This window comes from Cavia porcellus, unplaced genomic scaffold (assembly GCF_034190915.1).
Source record: "Cavia porcellus strain 051 isolate PalLab524CR breed Dunkin Hartley unplaced genomic scaffold, mCavPor4.1 scaffold_7, whole genome shotgun sequence".
Classification (NCBI taxonomy): domain Eukaryota; kingdom Metazoa; phylum Chordata; class Mammalia; order Rodentia; family Caviidae; genus Cavia; species Cavia porcellus.
The window spans coordinates 50784916-50790939 of record NW_026947490.1 but is presented as its reverse complement, the minus strand read 5'-3'; the positions used below and the strand labels follow the sequence as shown (position 1 = coordinate 50790939).

Sequence of the window (6024 nt, the reverse complement as noted above, 5' to 3'; positions counted from 1 at the left end):
GTGAAAGGAAAATAACACAATGATGATAGTGGATATTTTAATAAGTGATGGCGAAATCACATGTGAGCAATTCCATTAACTGATATTTAATATATGACATCTAAAGAACGGTTTATCCAAAGACTTGGAAATACCCCTTCTTTTCGAGATCATTTGGAGCATTCTTGAGACAAATGATAGGCCTTAAAATAGGTCTTGATACATTTAACATGTTTTTAATTATATGAAATATTCTCTCTAGCCACACAATAAAATTGAATAAAAATCCACAATAGAAAGACATCTGGGCAAATTTCAAATATCTAGAAATTAAATGTCATGTTTATGAATAACTCATGGTTCAAAAAAGAAATTACAAGAGAAAGTTTCAAAATATTTTAAATGAATAAAAACAGAAATGGCACATACAAATTTACAAGAGGCTGCAACCGTGTTTAGAGAGAAATGGTTTACTTTCAACAGCTATCAGAAAAGAAGTAAAGTATTGCATCAAAAATTAAGCTCACACCCTAAAAATTAGAAAAGTAGAATCAAACCCAAAAGAATAATAAAGATGCAAGTCAAACCCTAGAAGAAAAATGGATTCTTTGAAAAGACTGACAAAATTGACAACTGTTGGCTAGACGGAAAACAAAAGAAAGCAAAATCTATCAGGAGTAAGAAAGCATCAATATTGATTCTAAAGAAATTGAAATGATTATGAAACAATTATGAATGTTTCAACAAATTAGACAATTAAACAAATTAGAACATCTCGATGTTTGTACTACTTTTCTAATTGCTTAGACAACATACCCAATACTAGGTGCTTAGACAACATACCCAGTACTCAAAAGAGAAAATGTTTATTGTCACTCACAGTGTGTAGCTGTTTCAGTTCGTAATTGGCTCCAAGGCAGGGTGGCATGGCAGAGGGGCATCACAGAGAAGAAACAGTTCATGGCAGGCAGAAAGGCAGCAACGTAGTGAAAAAGCAGCAAGCAGCCACTGACGCCCTCTTTCTGTCCTTTATATTCTAGCTTTAATCCTACCAGGAACTATACCCAAACATTACTAATTAGTGGGCTAATTTAGCAATTATACACTCTTGATCTCAACATCACACTGGATGCAGCACCTCTGAAAAACCCCACCTATGATCACTTAAGGCTTTGGGGAGACATTTATACAGAAATCACAAATTCAATTAAAAAACAAATTAGAACATCTCAATAGATCTGTACCAAGCAAATACTTAAAATTATTTGAATTAATACTTAAAATTTTAGCACAAGTCCCAAAATCAAGTGATTTTTATCTGTTGCATTCTATTGAGTTTTCAGATAAGAAATGGTATCAATCTATCATTAACTCTTTCAGAAAACGGGACATTTCCCAAGGTGAGGTATTATCTATGATTCCAAAGCCAGGCACAAGATGTTGTATTAGTCAGCTTAATGTTGCTGTAATGAAATACATGAGTCAATGAATATAAAGAAGACAGGGTATTTTTTTTTTTTTTTACTTCAGAGATCTTTTATTGAGGACAAAGCAAACAATGTGAGGCTGAGGAAACCAATATAAAAAGTAGGCAGCTCAATGATAAACATAAAGAAGTTTCAAAATTACTACTTAAACGTAAGGCAATTTTAAAGTAAAGTCTTACCCAAAAAGCATTTATATAGCATTGAAAAAAATACTGAAATAACTTGATTAACACAGCTAAATTATCTGTGTAAAATCTGTACAGCGGGGACCTGTTTTAAGCAGGTAAGCCTATTTACAAGTAAGAATCTCTTACTCTTGTAACATGGTCCTTTATTTAGAGAATGGCTAACTCACATCTTTGTAGAGTTAGTCTGTAAAGCCTCAGTGCTCCCACACACATTCCAGGCAGACCTACTTCCACAGGAGAACTATTTACACTGCCCTGTGAACACACACACATATATACACAGTTTGCCCCTCCAAACACCTGGAGTGAAGGAGCTATGGCTCATTCAATTTTATATGTACAGTGACAATTAATTGGCACTCAATGTTAAAACGCATGAATGTTACAATCATTTTATACCACTAGTTACATTTCGAACATTCTCATCTTACCCATCCCAAATTAAAAACACCAAACTGCTACATAATATAGTACTTTTGGGGCTTTTAAACATAAATAAATACGCTACATTTACTATGTTTCAGAATAACTGCACAAATTTAGCGTTCTCCTTGGAATGGAAAACTTGCTTGGAATTTACTTCATTCTTTTCCTCTTTTTCAAAAGTGCATCTCGTAGTGCTAGCTGCTTTTCTCAGAAGGACCGCTTGGTTTTGGACCGAACATTCTGGCTGTATCGCATCATCATAAAGTTCTTCTGTTTTTTCTTTTCTTTATTTGTGGAACTGGAAAATGGATTCATTTTGGTTTTTTTTTTCTCACAAATCCCTTTCGGTCTGTCTTTCCAGCCATTGCAGTTGCTAGTCGTGTCTCCTTGTCAGACTTAGGTTTTTTATGAAGACGTTCAATGTCTCAAAGAGACAGTAATTCACCCCTGGGCTCCTCGTCACTGTCTATTTCAATGTATTTCCTCTTTTGGGCTTTCCCTGGGGCGGCAGCGAGCTCTTTCCTCATTTGGGCCATGCGGATTTTCTGGAAGTCCTCTTGAGTCAAGACTCGACTGGTGCTGACAGCTGCAGCCTAGGCCTTCTGCTTCTCCGTGTCCATGCTGCTTAGTTTCCGGGAAATCTCTTGCTGCTGCTCTTCGTCAGAAGAGTGGTGCACATTGACCCATTCGCCATCAGCATCCTCCTCTTCACTGAGACTGGTACTTTCCCACCCATCTTTATCATTTTTCAGCATCCTCTTCTTTCTCAATTTCCAGAACCTCTGCTCCTGGAACGTAATCTTTAGCATCTAATTCACCATATTCTTGTACTCTTGCTTCTACAGAAGCTTCTGTAGGTTTGCCCCGGAATTTTTTTTGTAACATCTGAGGATTCAGCGTCCGGAAGAGCTGGATCAAAGTTCTAGCAGAGATCATTACATTCTTATCTTTGTGGGTCTTATATTGAGCCAGGTCTTGGAGAAGCTCCTCAGTCATGGCTAGAGGACATTGAGCTGTTATCTCCTTTATAGCGTTGATACCTACTGTCATGACCTCCCTAGAGTTCTTGTCAGTAACAAAATTGTTGGCCACAGTCATAAGCAATGACTGAATGATCTTTGGAGGTAAAAAATGATGAGATGTTTGTGCAGCAAACAGGAGGATCTTTGTTACTTCTCTCTGGTGGGGCTGCAGAAAGCTTTGGAGAAAGGGGTAGAAATTGAAGAGAAAAAGCTCATGGATTCCCACCAATCTGGAGATGAGGTTCATAAGCATCATCTTCACTTCAAACCTCTCCTTAGAGTTCTCTAGCTGCTTGAGTAGTTTTTCTGCAAAATCTTGGGGGTCATGGATCAAGTGAATTGCTGAAAAGTTAAACACCTCTGGCTTTTTCTTCTTTTTTTTTTTGTTTCTTGAGCACTTTCATTGCCTTTTCCAACTTCTTATTTTTGGCACTTTTCTTCCCTGTGGCATATTGAACGAGCAGGTCTCTTGCTGTGGGTCCTTCCTCCTCAGATTCTGAGTCGCTATCTTTTTTCTCATCTTCATCTTTCCCAAGGAAAAATGTAAGAGCAGCAACCAATATCTTGGTGACCTTACAGAAGCACGCCATCGTGATAACATTGATGGTTTTGGCATCATTCCAGATGTTCCTTCTGTAGAGCTCAGTCATCACATCCAAAGACATCTTGGCTGCAGTTGCATTGCTATCTCTCAGCATAGTGTACATGAAATTCTGTAGTACTATGTTCACTTTATTGTTCTTGTGTTTTGAATTTATATTCTTAATATCAGCCACAATATGTGTGTATAAAGTCTTTCGCAGAAGCTTATCATGGCAACGCAGAAGTTCAAAGAAGAGTTCCAGCAGACTTGATGGACTGATGAGATTCTTATTTCTCAGCAAGATCAAAGCTTTGCAAAATGTCATTTGAAGATCTGAATCTAAGACTGTGTGATTTAGGAGAGAAGATCTTTGAGCTCTTGAGGAAAGTTACTTAGATGTTCTGGATAGCAGTGACCAATCTGTGCCATTAAACATCACTAACTCTGCCAGTTCTTTGCTGGGTTTCTTTGGTTGTAACTTGAAAATCTCCACATTGGATTGGTAGTGATTATACTGCTGGAGAAACTCTTCGATGTAGGCCGGGGGGTCCCGCTTAATCAGATTCTGTAACTGCGGCAAGTTGCTGGGCAGCTTGTTGTTGTTTCTGCTGGATATGTTGGCTGCAGGCTGGCTCCTCGAGTAGTAATTCTAGAAAAACTTGCATCCAGCTGCGACTGGCACTCTGGTTGCCGAGCCCAGCCAGAAACAGCCGACAGGGTATTTTCTAAATAATTCTAAAAGACTGAGTCGAAGACCGGGCAGTTCTATTTTCTTTGGGTCTCTTACAAGGGAAGCAAAAGGGCCTGTGGTAGAATAAGTGCCTTGCAGCATGAGACAGAAAGCAGAGGGGAAAAAAGAAGATCAAAATCTCACAGTTCCTTCAAGAGCGCAACACCAATAACCTAAGACTCTAGCATTACCCCCTCTACCCCTATTTTAGCCACATCCAAGGAGTGCCACAGAGACCAAGTCTTTAAGACCTTTAGGGGCCACATTTATATTCAAACCATAGCAGACATCATGAGAAAAGAAAAGTACAGTTCAAGTCCTTCATGAACAGAATCACAAAACTAATTAAATATTAACAAACCAAATTTAGCAACATATAGAATATACTACCCACCATAAGATAAAGTGGAATTTATCCTAGAAATCAGAAGTTTTTAACATTAGAAAAATTAATGTGCCATATTGGTTGAAAAAAAGTGCTGAAACTTGTGACCCTCTTAGGAGATAAAGAAAAATAACTTTATAAAATCTAACATGTATGTATAATAAGACCTGTCAACAGAAACAGAAGAAAACTTCCTCAGCCTAATGAAGGGAATCTACAAAGAACCTACACCTATAATATACTTTATGTTGAAAGACTTAATGTTTCCTTGGAAACAATGCAAGAATTTCAGCTATCATCATTCTTTCCTCAATTGTACCAAAGTCTCTAGTCAGTGAAATTATTGGGATAAAAAAAATAAGTATTGGGGAGAGGGAGAAAAAGGGAAATCTCGAAAGGAAGGAAGAAATAAAAACTGTGTTCATCACATGACATGATCTTCTGTGTGTACCATTGTAAGAAAAACATACACCCACATACCTACCAGAGGTCATTACGAAAATTGGAAAATTTATATAAGTGAGGGGCAGTCTGTCTTCAAAGAATGGGTAGTTCAAAATTGCAAAATTAATCATTTCTCTAAATTGATCTATAAATCCAACACAAACCTTTACTAAGTCCCTGAAATCTTTTCTGTATACTATTTCTAGCTGTTTCTGAATTTTATATGGAAATGAAAGGGTCTAGAACAGCCAGAAGAATTTTTAAAATGAAAAAAGATAGTGACTTACATTTCCAGATTCTAAAGCTTAGTGTAGAACTATCACAATAAAATAATAGTATAATATTGGCATAAGAATAGAGATACAGATCAATAGGAAAGAGCTTAAATTTATTGAACAGAATTAAGAATTAACAGAATCAGAATAAACATGAATTGTCAGTTGATTTTCAACAATACTTCCAATACAACTAAAAGTGAAAATGTTTTTTTCAACAAATGGCGATGGAACAGTTGGATACTATATGCAACAACAACAATACTATCAAAGGATTTATGCCCTATGCAAAAATTGATTCAAAATGTACTATAAACCTAATAATAAAAATGAAAACCTGAAGGTCAAGAATAAAACATAGCATCTTTGTGATACTGGACGAGTCCCTAAATGAGGTAAAGCAAAAGCCTTAGAAGACAAATAACAAATCTGATTGCATTAAAATTATGTATTGTACCCTCCTTCCTGGTAAGCGGCTGCAGCATGAGCGAGTGGCAGGCAAGCC

The 6024-nt window shown here is 36.9% G+C and overlaps 1 pseudogene; it reads right to left on the bottom strand.

Moving 5' to 3' along the window:
* Nucleotides 1-1538: 1538 nt before the first annotated feature.
* Nucleotides 1539-4325, bottom strand: LOC100730911 (protein SDA1 homolog; annotated as a pseudogene).
* Nucleotides 4326-6024: the final 1699 nt, after the last annotated feature.